The sequence below is a fragment of the Mus caroli genome, unplaced genomic scaffold (assembly GCF_978045245.1).
Source record: "Mus caroli unplaced genomic scaffold, Mus_caroli_1 scaffold_19, whole genome shotgun sequence".
In the NCBI taxonomy this organism is placed as follows: Eukaryota; Metazoa; Chordata; class Mammalia; order Rodentia; family Muridae; genus Mus; species Mus caroli.
In genome coordinates this window covers 77,776,724-77,802,115 of record NW_028227274.1, presented here as the reverse complement: position 1 = coordinate 77,802,115, position 25,392 = coordinate 77,776,724, and positions in this window count along the sequence as shown.

Genomic DNA, 25,392 nt, shown 5'->3' with positions numbered 1-25,392 from the left:
CTTTGTAGACCAGGCTGGCCTCGAACTCAGAAATCCGCCTCCCTCTGCCTCCCGAGTGCTGGGATTAAAGGCATGTGCCACCACTGCCTGGCCAGATAATTTCTTTTTAAAGCAGCATTACAGAGTTTATTAAGATAGATGAAGGGATTTATTATGGTAGACATCATTTAAGTTTAATTTAGAAGCATCAAGAACCTTCCGATTGGATATCTGTTGATACAGATCAGTTGATGACTTTCACTAACTGCAATGTTTTCCAGCCTTCATTCTGAACACAGAAAACCATCAGTGCCTTCATAAGAGAAATGAGAACAAAATTATTTCTAATAGCAGTGAAGTAGGTATCAATTTATGAACACTGATTGTAAGGAACTAGCTTTAATGACAAACATTCCCCTTTATTATAAAGAAAGAGACAGTGTCCCCAAGTATGGGGGACATAGTGCACCATCTGTACTTACACTTGAACGACCATATTATATGCCTTCCTCTGCAGGAATGGAACCCTACCAGTAAATCTTTTTAGGTTCTTGTCCATCTTTGCCATCTGTGAATTTTTTTTTTTTTGAAATGAACAGGTCTTATCCTTAATGACAAAAAAAAAAAATGTAGATCAGACACTCAGAATTTAAACATTCCATGAGTGTTTGAATTAACTAATTATTAGTTTATTGTTTCAGTTAACTAACACAATGTGCTATTTATGGACTTAATAAACATGTATTGTTTATTGTATTTTGGGAACACACAATGAGGGTTCCAGACATGAAAACTGGTAAAAACTGGTAAAATAAAGTTACAATGCAGTGCATTGTGAGTTATCTCAAACCTCTGAGGACCTTCAGCAGAGGATACATTTAGCTCTATCCTATGTATCAGAGCCAAAGTTTTGTCACAGGAACCTTTTGTCTCCACGAGATGCCTGATTATATTCACATTGGCAAACATTTGTGTTATTTCCAAGCTGGAAACATCATCTGTGTTGGTTCTTATTTTATTGGGAGATTCAGGTCTGGTCCGCAGAGTTCTTACATGATTTTTCCATCAAGCTGAATGACTTGGTTTATCACTAAGTGTCATTTTCTCTTGGTATTCGAGTTTAACTTATAAGTTGATACCTTGAATCTTTCTGTGTGGAATTTGAAAGAAGTTACTTAACGTTCCTAATATTTTGGACCCAAATACCTTATAAAGCTTTTTTATTCCCCTTGTTGTTGGGCTGTATGAAATGACCCTACAAAAGTAGTTCATATCACACACACACACACACACATACAAACACACACATATATATATATGTATAGATATATATAGATATAGATATGTATAGATATATATATCTATACATATATATATACACACACATATATATGTATAGATATACATATATATATATATATATACATACACACACACACACACACATATATATATATATATATATATATATATATATATATATATATATCCTTTCATTTTCATGACCCGTTTTGTCTGGAATGTCATGACAAATTTTCATATATTCCAATGCAAAAGAAACAGACTTGTTGAGGAGAATAGAGTGTACCCACAGATTAAGAATCAGAAAAAAAAATGAGCTGCTATCTGGAAATTATCTTTCTGCAGTAATAAATTTCTCAGGGTTTATGGTCCTTTAAATGGGACTGTCCCCCAATAGACTCCTGTGTTTGGGCCCATGGTCTCCTGTTGTTGGGATTATTTGGGGGAGATTTAGGAGATGGTGTCTCGTTGGAGGAAGTATGCCACGAGGGGTAAGGTTTGGGACTATAAAGACTCAAGCTTGCTCTCTGTGCTTTGTCCTCTTGTGGTTAAGGAACCTGTTACAGCTGTCTTCTGAGAGGCTCTGCCAGTGCCTGACAAATACAGAGGTGAATGGATGCTCTCAGTCAACCATTGGACTGAGCACAGGATCCCCAATGGAGGAGCTAGAGAAAGGACTAAAGGAGCTGATGGGGTTTGCAGTCCCATAGGATGAATAACAATATGAACTAACAATACCCACAGAGCTCCAGGGACTAAACCACCAACCAAAGAATAGACATGGAGGGACCCATGGCTCCAGCTTCATATGTAGCAGAGGATGGCCTTGTTGGAAAGGCCCTTGGTCCTGTGAAGGCTCAATGCCTTAATGTAGGAGAATGCTAGGACAGGGAAGCAGAAGTGGGTGGGTTAGGGAGCAGAGGGAGGGAGGATGGGTTAGGAGGTTTTTGGAGGGAAACCAGGAAAGGGGATAACAGTTGAAATGTAAATAAAGAAAATATCTAATTAAAAAAAAAGATGGAATCTCTCAGCCTTCAGCTCCTGCTGCCACTCTTGTCATTTACTACCATTCCTCTTGGCTATGACTCATTCTCACCCCTCTGAAATCATATACCCAAATAACTCCTCCTTCGCCTTGGTCTTGTCATTTTGTCAGAGAAATGGAAAGGTAACTAATACAAGGCCCCATATTACTCATCTTTAAAACAAGAAGTATTCAATTAACCAATCTTCAAAACAGTGTTAGAAATGATGGCATATCCTGATATGTTTCATGCTCATGGGCATTGTCTTTTTCCATCAAAATGGAGTCTGCTTTTATATTTGTCCATTCACACACACACACACACACACACACACACACACACACACACACACACACATGCATACTTGATTTGGTAGAAATAGCAGCTACAGAAGATGAAGTAGGCATGCTTATTTTACTAGAAATTCCTCTTGAAAAAAAATTCCTATCAGTTCATTCTCTGATGGGGATATGGCCTTAGTTCATTCGCTGATGGGGATATGGTCAATTTGGAGATAAATTTGTCAAGGCAGTCTCTTTACAGTCAGTTATACAGCCAGCAATGAGAAATTGCCTACCATACTCAGTTTAAGCTTTATGCTGTCTTTACTTACTGTGTTATTAAAAGCAATTAATTTTAATCACTGATAGCCAGAGTTTATTTGATATAAATGATATTGACAATGCTGTTGTTTTTAAATACTTCACTTACCTCTATTTGCCACAAAACCATAGGATAAAACCAGAAACCATTGAGAAGTCTGTGAACAGAAAACCTTTCACCAAATGCCAGGTGGTTCCTTTGGCTTCTTTTCAGATTGCAGATGATATAACATGAAACATAAACATCTCAGAGTTTTTATTACTATTCCTCGGCTGTACAGCATGAAATCAGGGATGGTGATACCTCCAGAAGTTCTTTTACTATACAGGATTGTTTTAGTTATCCTGTTTTGTTTTTCCATATGACATTGAGAATTGTTCTCTCAAGGTCTGAAAGTAACTGTGTTGGAATTTTGATGGGAATTGCATTGAATCTGTATATAGCTCATGATAAGATTATCATTTTTACTATGTTAAGCCTACTGATCCATGGGCATGGGAAATATTCCATCTTTGGATAGCTTCTTCAATTTCTTTCTTCGGGGTCTTGTTATACAGGTCTTTCACTTGCTTGGTTAAAGGTATACCAAGATATTTTATATTATTTGGGACTATTGTGAAGGGTGTTATTTCTCTGGTTTCTTGCTCATCCCATTTAAAATTTGTATGAAGGAGGGCTACTGCTATTTATTTATTTATTTATTTATTTATTTATTTATTTATTATCTAGCCACTTTGATGAAGGTGTTTATCAGCTATAGGAGTTTTCTGGTAGAATTTTTGGTAAAACATACACACACACACACACACACTATATTATCATCTGGGAATAGCAAATATTATGATATATTATCATATCATCTCCTTTAGGTGTCCTATTGCTCTAGCTAGAACTTGCTATACAAAAAGACAGATTAATCAATGGAACCAAGTCAAAGACCCTGAAAGAAACATACAGACCTAAAGACACTTGATTTTTGACAGAGAAGTCAAAACCATACAATGGAAAGAAGAAAGTATCTTCAAAAAATGGTGCTGGTCTAACTGGATGTCTGCATGTAGAAGAATGGAAATAGATCCATATTTATCACCCTGCACAAAAATCAAGTCCAAGTGGATCAAAGATCTCAACATAAAACCAGATATAGTAAATCTAATAGAAGAAAAAATGGGGGGATAGCTGTGAATGTATTGGTACAGGAGACAACTTCCTGAACAGAACACCAATGGCTCAGGCCCTAAGATCAACAATTGATAAATGGACCTCATGAAATTGAAAAGCTTCTGTAAGGCCAATGACACTGAATAGAACAGACTAGCAGCCTACAAATTGGGAAAAAATCTTCACCCACCCTACATCTGACAGAGGACTAATATCCAAAATATATAATGAATTCAAGAAATTAGACACCAATGAACCAAATAACACAATTAGAAAATGTGGTAGGGGTACAGAGCTAAACAGAGAATTCTCAACAGAGGAATCTCTAATGATCAAGAAGTGCTTATCAGCTTCCAAACTCTGACACCATTGCATACACCAGCAAGATTTTGCTGAAAGGACCCAGATATAGCTGTTTCTTGTGAGACTATGCTAGGGCCTAGCAAACACAGAAGTGGATGCTCACAGTCAGCTATTGGATGGATCATAGGGCCCCCAATGGAGGAGCTAGAGAAAGTACCCAAGGAGCTAAAGGGATCTGCAACCCTATAGGTGGAACAACATTATGAACTAACCCGTACCCCGGAGCTCTTGACTCTAGCTGCATATGTATCAAAAGATGGCCTAGTTGGCCATCACTAGAAAGAGAGGCCCATTGGACATGCAAACTTTATATGCCCCAGTACAGGGGAATGCCAGGGCCAAAAAGTGGGAGTGGGTGGGTAGGGGAGTGGGTGGGAGGGTATGGGGGACTTTTGGGATAGCATTGGAAATGTAAATGAGGAAAATACCTAACAAAAATATTTTAAAAAAAGAAATGTTCAATGTCCTCACTCATCAAGAAAATACAAATTAAAATGACTCAGAATCCATTTTACACACATCAGAGTGGCTAAGATCAAAAGCTCAAGTGATAGCACTTGCTGGTGAGGATATGGAACATGGGGAACACTCTTCCACTGCTGTTGGGGGTGCAAACTTATTAAACCACTTTGGAAATCAATTTCGTGGTTTCTCAGAAAACTGGAAACATTTCTACCTCAAGACACAGTTGTAACACCCCTGAACATATACTCAAAAGATGCTCCACTATACCATAACAGGGATACTTGCTCTACTATGTTCATAGCAGCTTTATTCAAAATAGCGAGAAACTGGTAACAACCTAGATGTCCCTCAACTGAAGAATGAATAAAGAAAATGTGGCACATCTACACAATACAATACATTTGGTTATTAGAAACAAAGAAGCCATGAAATTTGCAGGCAAATGGATGGAACTTGAGAATATCATCCCGAGGGAGGTAACACAGACCCAGAAAGGCATGCATGTCAGGAACTTAGCCTAACTTTCTCCTGAGAAGCCTCGTCCAGCAGCAGATGGACACATGCAAAGACTCACAGTCAAACATCAGGTAGAGCTTGGGGAGTCTTGTGGAAGAGTGGGGGATAAAATTGAGCAAGCTGGAGTGGTCAAGGACACCAAAGTGACACCTAACCTGATTCTATGGGGCCTCACAGAGACCGAATCATCAAACAAAGAGCACGCAGAGGCTGGACATAGGCTCCCCACACACTTGTAGCAGACGTGCAGCTTAGTCTTCATGTGGGTCTTCTAACAATTGGAGTTGGGGCTGCCTCTGACTCTGTTGCCTGCCACTGGATCCCTTTCCCCTAACTGGACTGCATGGTTGGACCTCAATGGGAGAGGTGGTGCCTAGTATGCTGGGACTAGATTTTCCAGGGTGGGATGGTACCCAAGAGGGGCTTCCTTTTCTCTGAGAATAAGGGGAAGGGTAATGGGGGGGGGAGTGATTTATAAGGGTGGGACTGAGAAGAGAGGAGTGTGGGGACTGCAATTGGAATCTAATATAAATTATGGAAAGAAAAAATAGAGAAAAAAAGGAAGCATCTTGATTTAAAGTGAATGAATGGACCTTTTCAGATGATTACAAAACAAACAAACAAACCGTCCCATAACTTTTAGCACAAAAATATTTACTGTTTTTTTTTTTTTCAGAAAAGGAAAGAAAAAAAAAACCTACCAAATGAAAAAGAAACCAAAACAGACAAACAAAATCTGATCCAAATCAAACAACACAAAACAACCAGCCAATCAAACAAACCCAAACATGGCTCTAAATAAATCAAAGTTTAGTAAACTACAAATATGAAACACACTGTATGAACACGACATTTCTTGTAGAAATCAAGCAGCTGATTTTAAATATATCCAACAGAAAAGAATAGGAAAGGAAGAATTCACTAAGATATTAAGGCTGAAATTAAACCAGGAACAGTGGCACACACTTATAATCCCAGCTGCCCAGGAGTCTTGCGAGCGCAGCCCGACTTGCCAGCAAGAACGACGCTGCAACAGGATCCTTGTGCACATGTTTATTGGGAGAGCTTGATTGTAGAGGCGAAGAGACCCCAAGCCCAGAACTGGTGCTGCTTATATAGGCCTAGGAGAGGCGTGTCTCACACCCGGATTGGTTGTGCTTGGGTTATGCTTACCACCTCATTTGCATGCCTTCATCTGATTGGTTAACTTGTCTCTCATCTGATTGGTTAATTTTGGTTAGTTCTCAAAACCTCATCTTGGCAAAAAATCTTTACTGCCTATGTATGTGTGGTGGCCAGCGGTAGCCAACACCACCCTGCAACGGCACATGTGGCTTCCCACACAGGAGGCTGAAGTGGAGAGTGTAAGTCTAAGGCCTCCTGGGTTAGCTTTACAAAACTCTGTATTGAAATCAAGTTTACCAAGAAAAGGATGAAGGATATGAACACACCAGTAGAACACTGTATTGCACATATAAAAGCCCCTATGTTCAATTCTCAGTACTAAAAGAAGATAGAATTAGACAAGAACTGGAAAGGCAGAGACAGGCAGATTTCTGAGTTCGAGGCCAGCCTGGTCAACAAAGTGAGTTCCAGGACAGCCAGGACTATACAGAGAAACCCTGTCTCAAAAAACCAAACCAAACCAAACCAAACCAACGAACCAACCAAACTTTTTTAACTTTTGTAACTGGAAAAATTACAAGGCTGGAGAGATGGCACAGTACATAAAGAATTTTTTTAAGGAGGATATATTAGAGACACTCAGTGTCTACCTCTGGCTTCCATACCCACATATATGTGCACACAGGTGTATGTGTACTAACACAGAAATTCATGTATATACACACACATACACACATGTGAGAAAATCAGGAAGGTACAACACTTGGCTGACATATATACTAATTTCCTGTGTATGAAAAAAGTTTTTAAAAGACTTCTTTACAAACTGTGTCTGTGTATGTATGACTTTTTTGTATGATACGGAGAATGATTCACAATAGTCACTCTCTTGGCTTTCATTGAGTGATTGCACTAAGTATATAGTTCAGAACATCTAGCAGAAACAGGTTAAGCAAGCCTCGTGAGGGTTGTTGGTCGGAGTTCCTGATAGAGACGGTTCCACGCAAAGCAGCAGGTCCCTTCTTGTAAGTCTTTCCATCAGAGAAGAAATAGCAACAGAGAAATAACATGATCTGTTATCAGGCCTGCATAGCATCCAAGAAAAACTGATTGGAGAAGAAAGCAAAGCAATGAGGAATTGTTACAGACTTGAGGACTCTAAGGGAAAATCGCAAGTAAATATGAGTGGCGTCCTTAATGGAATTCTAGAAGGGAATAGAGAACATTATTAGACAACTATGTAATTCAAATCAAAGTCTCTGTTAGAGGACAGGGTTGTTCTTGGTTTTAAGTTATTTGTGATCATTAAAAAGATGTGAGAGAGGGACATATGGGGAAACTCTGATTATTTATGCAGCTTTATCAAAAGCACCCTTAACATTAAAAGTAGAAAGAAATAATTTTATAGGTACAGGAATAATAAAATTTTATTAAGTGTTGGAGAGAACATTATGAGAAAAATTTAACATATGGTGAAATATTATATGAGCATACTGCACCAAAATATCTCTTCTAGGCATAACATCAAGGGATTATTATCAATGTTTTTAATTGATTCATTTGTAATTCTACAATGGTGGAGAATACCTCCCCTCCCTGAAAAAGTACTAAGATGGGAATTAAGAAAGAAAGACAGGATGTGTGATAGTAACAGGAGGATTCATTGTGAATGTCAGTTTTATATGAGTGCTGTCATCTTGCATAATGTTGCATAAATAGCACTTATGTGTATGTTTGTTGCACTGCATCCTGCAGGCATAATGTTACTGTGCATTTCGTAAAGATTATCCTCATATTATTCAAATGCTGCTTTCTCTGCCCCCATATCTGGTTGCAATCCAGGCATGACATTGTAATACTTGTTCTTAGTATCGCCTGCCCGAATGCTGTGTAAGCATTGCTCCCTATTTATTTTCTGATTTGTCAATAAAAGTGGATCTGCCCAGGGACAGGGACGGAGGGAGAGAGAGAGAGAGAGAGAGAGAGAGAGAGAGAGAGAGAGAGAGAGAGAGAGAGAGAGAGAGAGAGAGCTCATCATGAGGAATGTGTCCAGGAGCCCTCATGAGAACACCTCTGGAGGACAGAGAGTCAGACAAATACTAAACTGTAAGTATCTGGAGGATTTTGGCTAGGAGGTAGCCAGATTAGTTCAGAGGATTGGAATAGATATAATAACTGCTCATCTAATGTGCCATAAAGCTTTATTAAATAAATATTATAGTCTCTGTCTTATTTATTTGAGAGCTAGCCAGGAGAAAGAGAAACTATCAGTTTTAAAATTGCATTAATCATGTCCTCAGATATCAGCAATATTGTTATGAAGAAATTCAGTCACGTTTAAACAAGTGTGTTAGGTGTTCTATTGTTGTGGTAAAACATGATGATCAAAAGGAACTGTGGAGGAAAATGTTTATTCCAGATTTCAGTTCCGCTCCATAGTCTGTCATCTCAGGAAACTGGGGCAGGAACTCAGGGCAGGACCTGAAGGCAGGAAAGGAAGCTGGGTGCTTCCAGGGGGGAAGGGCTACTTACTGATGTGTTCCTCATGGCTTGCTCAGCCTGCTCTCTTTTAACATCCAGGACCTTCTGCCCAGGAATGGAACCACCAACAATAAGCTGGGACCTCCCACAGCAATCACCAAGTAAGAAACTCTCCCACTGGCTCATCTGTAGGCGATTTTAATGGAAGCAATGGAAATTACCTCTTCCAAAAGCACATTAACATAGAACAAGCCAGTACAGTAAGTTAGAACAATTTTAACGTTTATGAAAATGATAGGAAGAAACCTAGAAGCAAATGCAGTTAAGAAACGAGGAAGTAAATTTTACCATAGACTGCATTAATCCTGCACTAACAAACCAGACCATTGTCCAAAGTCAGATCATTGCCTCCATCTTTTTAATAGGTTTATTGCAGATGATTGTGAGCTACCATGTGGTTGCTGGGAATTGAACTCAGGACCTCTGGAAGACCGGCCAGTGTTCTTAACCACTGAGGCATCAATCCAGGCCCCCATTGCCTCTATGTGTAAATTGGGTTGTTACTAGAGTAAGGCCAACAATTTATTTATTTATTTATTTTACCTGTAAAATGTAAAATCAAAGTGAAGTTATGTGTAACAGCAGGGTTAAATCTTAATATTCCCAGAGAAAACCACATACTATTTATAGGTAAGAATATTTGACACAATGTACATACATGATGTTTATGGAGCTGGATTACAGTTTTGCTCATTATCGTCATGGCTGGAAGCATGGGAGCGTGCAGGCAGACATGGCGCTGGAGGAGGAGCTGGGAGTTCTACATCTTGATCTGCAGGCAGCAAGGAGGAGACTAAATGCTCCACACTGGGCGGAGCTTGAGCATAGGAGACCTCAAAGCCCACCTCCACAGTGACACACCTACTCCAACAAGGCTACACTTACTCCAACAAGGCCACACCTCCTAATAGTGCCACTCTTTATGTTTAAACATTCAAAAACATGAGTCTAGGGGGGCCACTCCTATTCAAACCACCACAAAATGTCACCTTTTCAGTTTCTGAATTGAAAAATTATCACAAACAGAAGAGGTTAAGGTGTTTACAATGCTATACATCCATTATAATTGTCACACAAATTATGTTTCATCCAGTTTTTATAGATTAGGCTAGATCAGGTTAGAATGGTATCAATGGCAGGGGGTTCTCTTCCAAGCTCATTCAAACTGAGTAAAAAATTCAGTTTCTCATAGTTTTGTGTGTGTGTGTGTGTGTGTGTGTGTGTGTGTGTGTGTGTGTGGTGTCTTCCCTGCCACTTAGCTGTAAGCACACAGCAATTATAAGCTGTTTAGGATTCTCTAGAGAAATTCCTTGCCATGATCCCCTGTCAATCTTCAAAAGCAATATGGAAAATCCTGTGCATAACGAATCCCCCACAGTGGGAAGAGCCCTCTCTGGGACTCATGTTTTACTGGTTTGCTGTTAGGTCACAGTGTTTGAGTTTAAGTTTCCTGTTGGAAGGTCAGCTGATTTGGGATCTTAATGACATTGTCAAAGTCAATCACAACAACTTCTAAATTAGTATTTGACTCAAAGACTATAGCAGTGTATATGCACCAAGGCCTGGAAATAATGGAATCCTTCAGTTCTGCCTATACAACGCAACAGTGATCGTCGATGCTGTTAATAATGTTTACTCCAGAAATGGAGGGAAGAACATACATTTACTCTAAGAGTTATAGTTTGTCTTCCAGTCTACATGAAGTATTCTCTTTCTTCAAGAAGCTAAAGAAGATCATCAATTAAAACTCAAATTTTGGAGGCTGCAGAGATGGCTCAGGGGTTAAAGAGCACTGGCTTTTCTTCCTAAGGATCCTGGCTCAATTTCCAGCACCCACATGGCAGTGCACATCTATCTGTAACTCCAGTTTCAGGGCGTGGGACAAACACACAGACATACATGCAGGCAAAACTCTAATGAATGTAAAAATGTAATATAATAAATATAATATCATATATGCAATTTTATTTGATATTTAGCACATAGATATATATTATATCATTCTCTTCATAGCTTCTCTGCTCTCACGTGTGTCTTATACCACCACAGTTCATGCAAAAATTCCTGGGCATCACGTGTATTCTAGTTTGTGTAATTCATACATATTTCCACTAATCAAGATATGAAACTAAAGAAGGGAAGAAGTGTAGAAAATCACTTAACAAACATCTGAGGGTCAGTGAGTTCCAGACTGTCCGTGGCTACATAGTGAGACTCTGTCTCAAATTAAATAATTAAATTAATAAAATAAAGCTATGAGGATGCAAGTTGAATTTATATTATTCTTGTGCTCCAATGTAAGTGGGGGAAAAAACTGTGCTTTGTTTACACCATGCATAATTAATGTGGGTGTGTATATGTCCGTATGTCCAGGCACAAGTGTGTGTACAGTTGCAAGCACAAGTGAAATACTGAGTGCCCGCCCCTTTCCACTTCACCAGTGCTGGGATCCAGAGCACACATATCGAACATTAAGATTCTTTTTTGTAATGTGAGTTTTGAGGAATCTAATCTAAGTCCTTGTGCTCTGCACTTTACGAACCGTGTCTTACTGTAGCACCATGGTTAATTTTTAATTTGTGATTTTTTTATTCCTCCATTGCCAATATATTATAACTTTCTAAAGAAGTTAATATTTTGTGACTAACAGTGCTTAAAATGGTAATATGCTAATAGCAGGTACTTTTAAATTAAATTGAATTCATCTAATGCTATAAAATCTCCCTCACTTCAGGTAAGAGGGTGCCTTAGAATTAGACTCCTTCATGAAGTGAGAGCGGAGCAGAAAGTGAATGATAAACTCTGTTCCCCCAAACAAATGGAAAACCCTCTTCTTATTCTCATGCTTGGAATCATCTGCTCTCAAGGTTACAATTTTTCATGCGCTTTCAGCGATGAGGAATTACTTTGTCTGTTCTAGAGGCTCAATAAGTGAATCTATTTGCTTCTCATGTTACCTCATTGATGTACTGGAATCTCAAATGCCGGAGATTCTCCCTGGAAAGAAATTTCATGGTCTGAACTAACTAAATATTAAAGTTACAGATTTCTAAAACAGTCAGAACTTCGTACTAACACTGTCACTGTGGAATGTGTTCCAAATACCATTTGCACAACACAGAAATAAAAACATATACTTAATACCTACAAATATCTATTGTATTATTGATGATGGGAAATAGGTATTAATAAATACATCATGAATTTCCAAGCATATAAAGTGCATGTTAATTTACAGTGAGTTGTTGGACCTCCTATCATTTAATGTAAATTTGTCTTTAAGATACCAGAACGTTACCCATGAGGTAGGTATTTCCTTCCATCTGCTGGGTTATCATGCTTATATGAATAAACTCCTACAAGCTATTCTAAAGTATGATGCTGTTTGTAGATGCACCATTAAATACCGAAGACAGGGGACAAACAACCAGAACCTTTAACCAAGTCTCCAAGACCTGGAGTCTAGAAATGTCCTCAAGTCAAATGGAGGTTTGTTTGTCGCAGTTTCCCCCAAGATTGAAACATTACATCTCCCAGAGAAGCCCCTTAAGCCAGAAGTTAATCAACAAAAACAACAACAACAACAACAAATAGCTTCAGGAAGTCCCTGAAACTGACCAGATTCACATTCTCCTTGTAAACAATCAACACTGTTGAACAGTCTCTCCCAGAGAAGGCAGTCTACAAAGAAGACTGAAACCAGACCAGGACCTGAAAGAAGCAGAAAGCCACCTAGTGGCCTGGAAGAAGGTTAGATCACTTGAGGCACCAGGAAAGGACACTCTTCAATTGACTGTGCTGCCCACAGGGTACTCCAGGTTGCCACCTTTTGTGAGATGTCACATATGCTGAGGTGGGCTTTGGTGATATAGTTGTCTTTGAATGATTTCTTCTCCTATGAATAACTCCTCACCCATATTTTTGTAAGTAACCCCAATAAAACTCATTGGCCTAGCAAGTTAGACTTCAGTAATAACAGTACTTTGGCCCATCATGGGATCACTATCTAAGGTAGGAGGATATGTGTGTTGTGTCTACCCAGGAAAAGCCTTGTCACACAACAAGTCTGTGATATTATACATGTAAATTAGTATGTCCTGCCATAGTATCAGTTAAGCCATGGCTGTGCTCCTCAATGACAGTAAACATGACTATGTAAAGCAGGGGAGTTTTCTTCCCATATAAAATAGTCTAAGTTAGATTTTCTAGGGCCAAAATATGGCCTCAGGTATTTGTTGAGGATGCAAGCTTATAGCAATTCTAATGCAATCAGTCCACAGTCCTAAGCTCTGAACGGTCATTGAAGGGCCATTCTCACATCTTCTTTTATAGTGGAGAAGATTAAGGACCAGTACAAACATGTAAATTCATCTAGCGATTGAAGTGATCACTATCAGCTCAGGATTCCCCAAACCAAAGTACAAAGAATATTTATTTACCCCAGAGTGACAAAGGGTAGGAAATAAGAGACAAAGACTGGAGATAGGAGACCAGGGAGACTGGGAAGGGAACAAGAAGAGGGGGGATGCCTTAGTCAGGGTTTCTATTCCTGCACAAACATCATGGGGAGGAAAGGGTTTATTCAGCTTACACTTTCCACATTGCTGTTCATCACCAAATGAAGTCAGGACTGGAATTCAAGCAGGTCAGGAAGCAGGAGCTGATGCAGAGGCCATGGAGAGATGTTTCTTACTGGCTTGCTTCCCCTGGCTTGCTCAGCCTGCTCTCTTATAGAACCAAGACTACCAACCCAGAGATGGCACCACCCACAAGGGGACCTCCCCACTTGATCACTAATTGAAAAAATTCCTTACAACTGGATCTCATGGAGGCATTTCCTCACCTGAAGCTCCTTTCTCTGTGATAACTCCAGCTTGTGTCAAGTTGACATACAAAGGCAGCCCATACAGGGGAGGAATATTTGTCATGGAGGGGAGGGACAAAGGACTGTTTCTGAATAGAAAGGAGATAGACTTGGTCCACAGGAAAATGGAGGTTTATAAAGATAAAAGGGAAAACATATGTTAGGATGAGGTATTTTAATTTCAATTGGGTGTGTTAATTAGGTGAGCCAAAGGGGACTTTGATTGCTGGACTTTAATAATTTGATAGCTGGACCTTGGTAGTCAGTCTCAGGAGGAGGAAATAGCCAAATAAGAGAACAGACCTTGTGTGTGTGTCTGTGTGTGTGTGTCTGTGTGTGTGTGCATGCGTGTGTGTGTGTGTGTGTGTCTGTGTGTGTGTGCGTGCGTGTGTGTATGAGAATATGCTCATGAAAGGGAGAGAGGATGGGAGAAAAGGCCAAGGCCTGTCAGAGCCCCATTTACCATGCTCATGTTGGCCAGAGTCTGGTCAGATAAAATTTTATGAAGTTTTTAAAGTTTTACAAAATCTCCCTGCTCTCCTTGGCCAGACATGTTTGCTATCCTAATGAAAGGGAACTAAATAACATAATCTATATTCCAGGGTGTCATGTATCCAGTGCAAAGGCAGGCATTCTATCTCTTAGTTAAGGGGGGGGGCATGAGGAGATATTAATAGAGACAACAAGCAATTTCAATTACATGATTAGCCCAAGGCCTGGATGGATAAAGTAAGACATTGCATTTTAGAGTAATTCTATAATCTTTGCCCATAGAAACATATAATGGCCCACTGCTGCATCTACGCACACACACACACACACACACACACACGCATGCACGCACACACATATTTAACCTGCCTGTCAAATTTATGAATATGAAAATATAGAATAAAACACAATCTTTTTGATACACACAGCTTATTTTAAAAATAACATTTCCATGAAGCACTGAAGCTATGTGTATAACATTCCTAAAAAGGAGTAAAGAAATAACATGTACATACCACAGAGCTCAGAACCTGCTATCAATTCCATTCAAAGTGGCAGAATGGTTTTAATGGCAAAGGCATTTATGAGTCATAAATTACTATTTATAAATGCAGTGTTTAGTATTCATTTCAATGGACGACATATGGCTGCAACATTTTCAAATAGCTTGAACTGATAAATAGGCTACTGAAGTGGTTCAATTTGTTAAAATGCTAGCACACATTAACCCCTGCAGGAGTCAGATTGCAGGCTTGCATTTGAAACACTGAGCACATATTTTGAGATTTCAAGACGCCACCTTTGGAAACTGGACCTGGATTTATGAAATGAACCTCAGAGTCCATTTGTCACCGTGATTTATGTGATTCTGTGCGGAGAGAGTCTGTGATCCATCAAAAGAAAGTCATTCATTTGTTTTCTCGTCTCAGAATATGACAACCTCAGTCCCAACAGTGCCCTTCTGCTTTCACCGAACTCTCTGGTCGGGATATGGTGGACAGAATCACTGACCAGAGGGTTTCCAGGTATTTCAGTACACATAATAAAATTATAGCTCCTCCCAATTAAAACATACAACTATTAGAGGAGGGAGGTCACAAGGAAAATGGCCACTCACAAAATGGTAGAAATATATATAGGAGGCCTAATATGACAGAATATAGACCCCATACAAGGTTTTGATGGAAGCAGTGTGCAGAAAGGAAAACTAGAATTTTACATAAGAAACTCATGTGGGCTTAGTGCAGACTCATGTGCTATGAAATGGAGGGTTTGGTTTTTTTTTTTTTTTAGCTTATTTTTATTTTATAATTTTGACATTGTTTATTACGTTTCCCTAGTCTTCTTCCCTCCAAACTTTTCCATATACCTCTTCTCTTTTTCCCATATATACTCCCTTTTTCAGTAAATATGCACTTGTGTATATAAATATATCCCTCCAAGGAGCATACATGGGCTGGTTACATATGTAACAGAGGACTGCCTTATGTGGCCTTAGTGGGAGAGATGAACCTAATCCTGTAGAGACTTGATACTCCAGGGAAGAGAGATGTGGGTGGATGGGTGAGGGGAGTAAGAGGGTGGTGGGGTGGGGACGTGGAGAGTTGGTGGAAGCACCCTCTTAGAGGCAAAGTGGATGGTGGATGGGGTGAGGAACTCTTGGAGGGGGAAGAGGGGCAATATTTAGATAATAAATAAATAAAACAATTAAAACAATTTTAAATATATCCCTAAATATATAACCAGCTGGTTCTACATACTGTTCCTTGTATATGTGTTATTATGGTTAACCAGTTGGCCCTGGATAAACAATTGGAGCACTCTTCCCTGGGGAAGACCACCTCTCTTACTCTCAGCATATTTTAGTTGCCTATAGTTCTTTGTGTAGGGCTAAGGCTCCATGGGCTTTTTCCTGGTCTGGGTTGGCATGTTCAGTGCTATCCTTTTGGATCAGCTCACACTTGGGTGGTCATTTTGGTGAAACTTTATGGACATGACTTTTGATATTACTGGGAGAAATAATCTCACAGCAAATTTCTTGATCTTCTTGCTCTTACAATCTTTTTGCCTCTACTTCTGGGTTGGAATGTTAAGGAGTCCTTCTAATGCTTTTCTGAACTTTACTCCCAGTAACTCTCCCAAGGTCTTGTAGTATGCATGAAAGAAGGATGTCCCTAGGATCATAGTGAGGAGGACAAATGAAATAATTTGAAATATTTTCAGTTCATTCTGTTGTTAATAAGGGTGACTTTTAAGAGAAACCAATTTAAGTGTCTAATGTATTTTGAACTTTATCAGAACCAAAGTGGCCTGGGAAAAGAATTACCCAAGACAAGCTTCCTCTATCCTTCGGTGAAGACAAAAGACCTTATTTTACTAGAGATTTAAAAATAATTAGTGTTAAATATTTTCAGTAATTAATGTACGCATTGGAAGCAGATACAAAAATTCCAAGAGAGAAGGCTTAGAGATAAATGTTACTCTAACAAAAAATATAGAATACTAATTAGACTTAGTGGGTTATCAAAAAATAGGCAATAACAATTAAAAACATATTATGATTTTGAGAGGCAGCAAGTGTCGAGATATATTGGAAGGGTTAGAGGAAGAAAAGGAAAGGGGGAAGAAGATCTAATTATATTTTAATAAAGATGTTATTTTTAAACATTGGTAGTGGACCATGTTGTGGGAAGACTTGGAGGAGAGAAACAGGTTGACATGGTAATGTTTTATTTTCTATATACATGAAATTCCCAATAACTAAGAAAAGTTAACATAAAACAGCAAAAACATATAGAATACTTTTGATTGGCTTATTAGCAAGTAAATAAACTGCAGAAAGAATAAGTGAGTTTCAGTTATATGAACAGAGACTTTCAAGGCAGATAGCAAGAACTTGGAAACAATGGATAAGTGTTCAGGGATTTTGGAGCTGTGGGACAACTGTAAAGTGTTAATGGACTGACATGTCTGTAATGACAACACCAAAGAAAGACGTGGGGGGCAGGAGAAGCATTTGAATGACAGTAAATTTACTCTCAGTAGTATCAGGCATCAACTCCAATATGACCCGCAGAGTTGTAGCACAGATCTCTGAACAGCAATAACAGCACAACTAAAAAAAAACACCCAAATTAAAGACTCATGAATAGACATATCAAAATTTGAATGGAATAAACTAGGAGAACTGCAAAAGTATGATAGAAGAAATCAAAGAAACGTTAGATAAATGAGGTATGTTTAATGTTCATGAAAGACTCAAGTTGCTTGACAAGATCTTGGTTGTCAATGGTGTAATCTGCCTCTTTACAGCAGGAAGCAGAAGATGTGGACTAATACAAGTGAAACTGAAAGATGCCAAGGTGGGAGGGCTGGCACTAGGGAACCTTCTTATGTAAAATAAGCTGTAGACAGGAAGCTGATAGCATGGACACAGGGGTAGAGATCAACCAGTCATTCAGAACAGAGCCCCAAACTGACAAGCACAGACGTAAACACCCGGTAGAAGGGGTAAAGGCAAGAAGTATAGGTGAACACTAGCACTCTTACCTGCAAACGAATGACTCGACACCCAGAGCTTTGGCTTCTCACATCATTCCCATCAAAATACATCACAGCAAAATCACACAACTCCAAGATGCTACACGGGATGCGGTTCAAAATTCTTTGGATATGGTGAAAATTTATTTTCATTTATTATCAAAGGCCCAATCTATTAGAGGGAGAGTTGATAAATGGGCTCTATTAAAACGCCAGATTTCCCACTCTGGCAAAGATAATGTCAAATGCGATAACAGACTAAGAGAGAAAAAAGTCGTAAAACTCATAGGTAGTAAGTACCCATCTAAATACAAAAACACGTTGTATAGCTCAAGAGTAGGAAACAAAAAAGTCAAACATAAAGAAGAGAAGTCTATGACTGATGACAAATAAAAATATAACCATGAATGATTTACAACATCCTACAGCATTATGGAAATTCAAACAGGACAGGAGGATACAGATGTATCAGCATCACCAACAATCCAAAACCAACAGGAAATGCTGGTGAAGCCATGAAGCAATAGCGCTTTTTTTCTTTTCATCGCTGGAGTGAATGTGAAATGGTACAGCTACCGGGGAAGTCTCTGTGTGATCCTTTCTTAACAAAACTAAACTGATGACCATCATTGATCTAGAAATCAACCAGCTTGGCTGTTATACAGATGGTGGCGCACGCCTTTAATCCCAACACTCAGGAGGCAGAGGCAGGCAGATTTCTGAGTTTGAGGCCAGCCTGGTCTACAGAGTGAATTCCAGGACAGCCAGAGCTACACAGAGAAACCCTGTCTTGAACCCCCCCCCTAAAACCTGTTACATTGCACACAGGGGAGCTGGGTTATGGCTCAGTTGATAAAGCACTTGCTGTGTATATGTGAAAACCCTGCAGAACACGCAGAAAGCTGGTGGCAGTTGCACACATATGTAGTTATAGAACTCTTATAGTGAGAATCCCTGGGTGCTTTTTGGTCTCAAGTCTGTAGCATGGAACAGTGAACAATGGAAGGAAGATCCTGCTTCAAGCAAGGTGGGGTTAACATCTGAAGCTGTTCTGTGACCTCCACACATGCATTGTGGCAAATGAATACACACACACACACACACACACACACACACACACACACGCGCGCGCGCGCGCGCGCGCGCGCGCGCACGCTAAGCAACATACAGTGGGATTTTAAAAGTTTACCGATAAGGTTACCTATATATTTATTGCAGTATTAGTCATAACTGCCTGTACTTGGAAACAATGAAGACACTTTTCTCTAGGTGAGTGTATAACCTGGGACACATACAGACAGTACTTAGTGCTGAAAGAAAATGTAATAGCAAGCCATGAAAAGACATGAAAGAACTTTAAAAGCATACAGCAAAGTAAAATGAGCCAATCTGGAAAAGGCACAGTGTGTGATTCAAACTGTTTGACATCCTGGAACAAAGGCGCAGCTGTGGAAATAGTAGGTTTCCAAGGGTTACAGAACTAGGGAAGGATGCGTAGATGGAGCACAAGAGCATTCCAGGGTAGGAAGTTCTCCTGTGCAGTGCCATTAATGGCTGGTAGACATCAGCATACATTTCCCAAACCATACAAACCAAAGGTGAGCCAGGGGTGACAATGGGGTGTCAGTGTGGGTTCACTGATATTAACGAGTGTTGCAGTGTATTGTGGAATGTTCATTCTGGGGGAAGGTCAATGGGATCCATGGAATGTACATATTCTTTCTGCCTGATTTCACTGTGAACCTAAAACTGCTCCAAGAACTAATATTCATTTGAAGTATATTTAGAAAGGGGGACTGGGATTTGGAGGCATTTAAAGACAAACACTAATCTAACCTATATCTCTGATCGTAAGAATTCATTTTCCATACATCGGCCACTAAATACTCCCACATAATCTACCATCTCCTCCCTAGAATTTTGATTGCAGCTGATCTGACCATATAAACTATCTCCCCAGAAATCCTGTGTCCATTCCACAGCCCTTGCATCCTTGCACATCTCCACTGCTCTTAGCTACTGTTACCAATTTCCTTTTCTCTTCTGGAGCCCATATTTTCTTGAGGTCAAGAATCATATTTCTTTTCTTTTCTTCTTCTTTTTCTTTCATCTGTTCTATAAAGCCAATATGGCATATTGTTACACTAAAAAAAACCAGAATAAATATTGCTTATATTTGAATCTCAGTTCATGCACTGTCTGATGGAGTGACCCAAGACAAGTCACTCAAGTGTCTCTCCACTTGTTTCTTCTAGGTAACAAGAGGACAACAGTAAAACATACTCCAGAGAGCTGCTGAGAAGAATAGAAACAGGGGCTGGAGAGATGGCTCAGTGGGTAAGAGCACCCGACTGCTCTTCCGAAGGTCCAGAGTTCAAATCCCAGCAACCACATGGTGGCTCACAACCATCTGTAATGAGATCTGGCGCCCTCTTCTGGAGTGCCTGAAGACAGCTACAGTGTACTTACATATAATAAATAAATAAATCTTTAAAAAAAAAAAAAAAAGAGCCGGGCGTGGTGGCGCACACCTTTAATCCCAGCACTCGGGAGGCAGAGGCAGGCGGATTTCTGAGTTCGAGGCCAGCCTGGTCTACAAAGTGAGTTCCAGGACAGCCAGAGCTATAAGGAGAAACCCTGTCTCGAAAAACCAAAAAAAAAAAAAAAAAAAAAAAAAAAAAAAAAAAAAAAAGAATAGAAACAACCACCACCACAACAATAATGATAATAGTAATAATAATAAAAGAGAATATGGGTAATGAATAAGGCACAAGTTATCAAACACCATATATACTTACACACACACACACACACACACATTCACTCACATAGGTGGCCAGCATTATTTTACCTAGAGAGACTTACATAGATTGTCATTTTTCTCTCTTATAAAAGAAAGGGTCTGTGGTCCCTTAAAAAAGATCACACACACACACACACACACACACACACACACACACACACATACACACACACACACTGAGAATTTGCCCAGAGAAGGGCTTTCTCTAAAGCCTTGAAATCATATTACTAGGAAGATTTTTTTTCCAACTCTTTTCGAACTCTATGACTCTGCCCTGGCCTGAAGATTTGAGAGGAGATTAAATTCCTCACAGCCTAGTGTTCTCCTCTGCCCAACTCAAAGTCTAAATTACTCATAATGGTCTGCTCTTGTAGAAAAGAAATCGCTTCAGACGTTCAGATTTCATCAAGTGGATAGCTGTGGTTGCTCCCAGCTGTGATTGATAGAAGCAAGAAAATAGTAGCTGAAGAGAGGGCTCTGAAAAGTCATAGACAAACACAGTCTTCATATAAAAGATCACGTGCCTGCTGTGCCCAAACCCCAGGGCTGCAATCCAGGGCACAGGTGGCTGTGGGCAGACGTGGGCAGGAGAAATATGACCCTGAAACAGACCAAGCAGAGTCACGACTAGGGGGTCAGAAATTCAAGCTTCAGTCTAGTTGTACTGTGTGTTAGTCAGGAGGCAAGTTTTGATAATTCTTCAAATTTGAGCTATATCAGGTGCAGGATAAATATTTGAAAAGATTAACTCATACATAATACATGGATGAGATTTAAAACCCGTAAAAGAAAAAAAAAATTACAGCGATATTGGTTTCCTCATTGACTCCTTTCTTTTCCCAGCGCATATAAGGATGTATTTATTTATATTCTGCAGTAGTCTAGGAAGATGCAACAAAACTATGACCAGATGACAATGTGCATATATTAATGTAAAAAATCCTATTTTTGGCGAAAAGTGCTAATGGCCATCTGAGTTTTTAGAGAAACAGAACAGACTTTTCTCAGCAGAGCATGCCTTCGCTCCTCACACTGCACAGACAACACTGTGATAATGCTACAACAGAACATCGTCTATCAGAATACTGATACAAGTCCTCCACCAGGTGTGTGCTACTGACAGGAGACATTTTGATACAGCTAAAGACTGCAGTAGTAAAATATCATGACCTTAGGATTTTGAAATATTCCTTACATTCAATTCTGAAGACCTACAGAGGAATAAAGAAGGCAACTGGGAGAAACTATCCTCTGGAACGCAGAGAAATAAAACACACTTGAAGTGTATAATTGCTTGATAATGTACGATGAAGAGATTTTCATTATTTCCGGATCTCTAAGTTCACAAAGCAAACAAGCAACAGACAGTGGTTTAAATGTCAAATTCCTGTATCCTAGTTACACTGTGACAGACTAGGACTCATCAAACACCCACTTTTTATTCCTGAAGGTCAGCATAATGTAAATACCAATACTTAGTACTCATTAAATTAATGTGAGGAAAGACTCAATTTACAATAAGAAATCTCCTTAAAGAAAAGAATGGGTCTTCAATACGATTCCATAGATTAATGTATTTGTTGAAATATTTATCTAATATTATTTTTTGTCTCAACATGTTTTCTTAACCCTGTAGGTTTTTGGTTTTATATGATGGTGTCTGATTTTGTGTTTTTATAGGATTTCTGTGTGTATAAATGTGTGTCTCTGTGTTTATATCTGTTTCTCATGATTTTTCTTTAACTCTTTTCTTTTTTCTGTTAATTTGTTTTGTCCTGTTCAGGTTGGTTTGTTTGTTTGTTTATAACTATGTTTATAACTATTATATTTACCTTTAGAAAAGATGCCTGTTGATTTTTTAATGAGAGAGATCAAAAGGGATGCAGATTTGAATGGGTGCGGTGGTGGAGAGGATCTCGGAGGAGTTGGGGGAGGGAAACCATAATCAGAATATATTGTATAAAAAAAACTGTTTCAATAAAATACATTGGCACATTATAAAGTCTAAAATGTTAAATATAAGAAATAAAAGCTTATATGTGGGATTAAGGGGGTGATTGTCAAGTGACTGACAATCTTGTAACTTTATCAGTTGCAAACAACAAAAGGAAATGACAAAGAAACACAATAATTATGTTTTTAATACTCACAAGGCAGTTGTCATCTATGATGTCCTTTCCTTGTCCCAGTGTACAGAACAGTCCAGGGTAAGCCCAATTTGAGGATGAGACAACAATGCTTTTTTTTTTTTTTTCTATGCAGTGCTGGCACACACACATCCCAGATCTTTCATATACATCCCTCATCATTATACTCCATGAAGCTCAGCCACTGTCCATATCTGGCTTGATAATTTGTTAACTTGACTAAATAGTATAACATAATAAACACTTTAGATAACGTTATCTTGCTATTTATACGAGGTATTATCTTGACAACAGTAATCACATGCTACCATCCTTCTTCACCACTGGGTTTCTTCCTTTTCTTCCCTATAGCTGACATGCTTCCATGTTATCATTCCTTTTAGCAGTTTATTATTCATTTCAATAAATGTGTAGCTTATGCTTACTTTAGCTATTTCTACTTTTATAGAAATGCCGTGTCACACATGATGTTTTTGGAGATGACTGGTCTATTAACACTTTGCTGTGAGTTTTGTCTTTTATTACGGCACATTGATCATTTGCTTGGCATCATTATATTCACATCAGCCAAAGTAGACTTTGGGGTAAATTATGAATATAATATTTCCTAACAAGAGATGGGAACACTCATTATAAAATATTCCAATCACAAATAGGCACACATGCACATGTCTACCAAATAATCGAGCTGAAATTCATGAAACAAAACTAATACAACTAATATGATCCAAAAAATTCACAATCATACTTGTGTAACATTAGTTTTTTTTTTTTTAGGTTTTTCGAGACAGGGTTTCTCTGTATAGCCCTGGCTGTCCTGGCACTCACTTTGTAGACCAGGCTGGCCTCGAACTCAGAAATCCGCCTGCCTCTGCCTCCCGAGTGCTGGGATTAAAGGCGTGCGCCACCACGCCCAGCTAGTTTTTTAATAATTAATAGAAAAGGGACCCAAATCAAGTTGAGACAGATACGACGTGACTTCATTATTATGTCACATCACAACAGACAGAGGCCTCTCCTGCCCACCACAGCTACTACACCAGGCCTCTGGCTCTGATTCAGACAAAAGAACCCCACCCCACACCCCACACCTGTGACCCTTGCCTCCTCCAGTCTCAGGACCATTTCACATAGAACCTCTAGCTCAGACTCCAGGAAAGGAGCCCTGATGCTGACACAGCCCTGGGCTGCCCTTTCTTTGGACTCACCTGCCACAGCTACTCCATGCAGATCCTAGTAAGTGACCCTGCCACTGCTCAGAACTCCATCTGACTATGCCTTTGTTCTGGTGCTGAGCCCACAATTCCCCCTCCCTGCTTGTGCCCTTTCCCTTTTGCTTGAACCCTCCCACCTGGCCTTGATAGAGATCTCCTTGGTAGCATCTAGTCCACAGGCCCACACAGGAAGCACAAATCTATGGACTATGGGCCTAGAAGGAGGGGAAGAACTCCAAAGAAAAGGTAACACTTAACAAAATATTCATCAAAGAAAATTTCTAAAATCTAGAGTAAGAGAGATGCATAAGAGTCCCACAAAATGCCAAATAGACGGGGGAGGGAACTTCCACGACATACCTGTCACAATTAAAACACTAAAAACACAGAACAGAGAAAATGCTTTGAAAGCTGTGTGAGAGAGTAATAAGTCATATGAAATCAGGGCCGTCTGAATAACAGCTGAATTTTGATGAAAAAAAAATCTTTTGTTTAACTTTGGAAATTCTTTCATGATGTGTCCTTTTTTGGGGATACATATATGGGGGGTAGCATCTATTGAGACTGTAGGTGGCAGATAACAAAACACAGGCAATAAAGATGCACAAAAATTCAATAGAGGGTAAAGTGCAGGGCTTTAGCAGTACAGTGTGTAAAGTAATTGCCATGTCAAAATGACCATTTTATTATTAGTTTCCTTTTAATATTTTTCTTTTATTGGAAATAGATTCCTTTCTCACAAACTATAATCTGATTCCCTTTCCCCTCCCAGTTTCTTTCCACTTCTCCCCCATCCAAATCTAGACACATTTTGCCTCTTGGGAAGAAAAGAAACATAGTTCAAAGGGATGATAATAAAATAGAATAAAACAAATATGATAAAACAAAATCTAGCACATCAGAAAAACAAACATAAGAAAAAGAGCCCAAGAAACAAAGACCCAGAGATCCACTCATTCAGTCATACAGGAATTCTGTAAAAAAAATTGGAAACCTAAACTGGAAGCCATAATATAGTTGCAAAGGACCTCTAGGGTTACAAAAAATGTAAAAATGAAAAATACAAAAAGGAAATTTAAAAAAGAAGCCTTGGCATGACATTATTAGGTAAGGGATCTCTGAAGATGCCCTTATGAAGAGAAAGTTTTTGGTTGTGTCATATGATGCAGACTCATGTGATGTTTTGCCGAGGCAAGTTCCATGAGAAGACATGTCATATTTGGAGAGAGTGTAAATAGTGCTTGCATAGTTG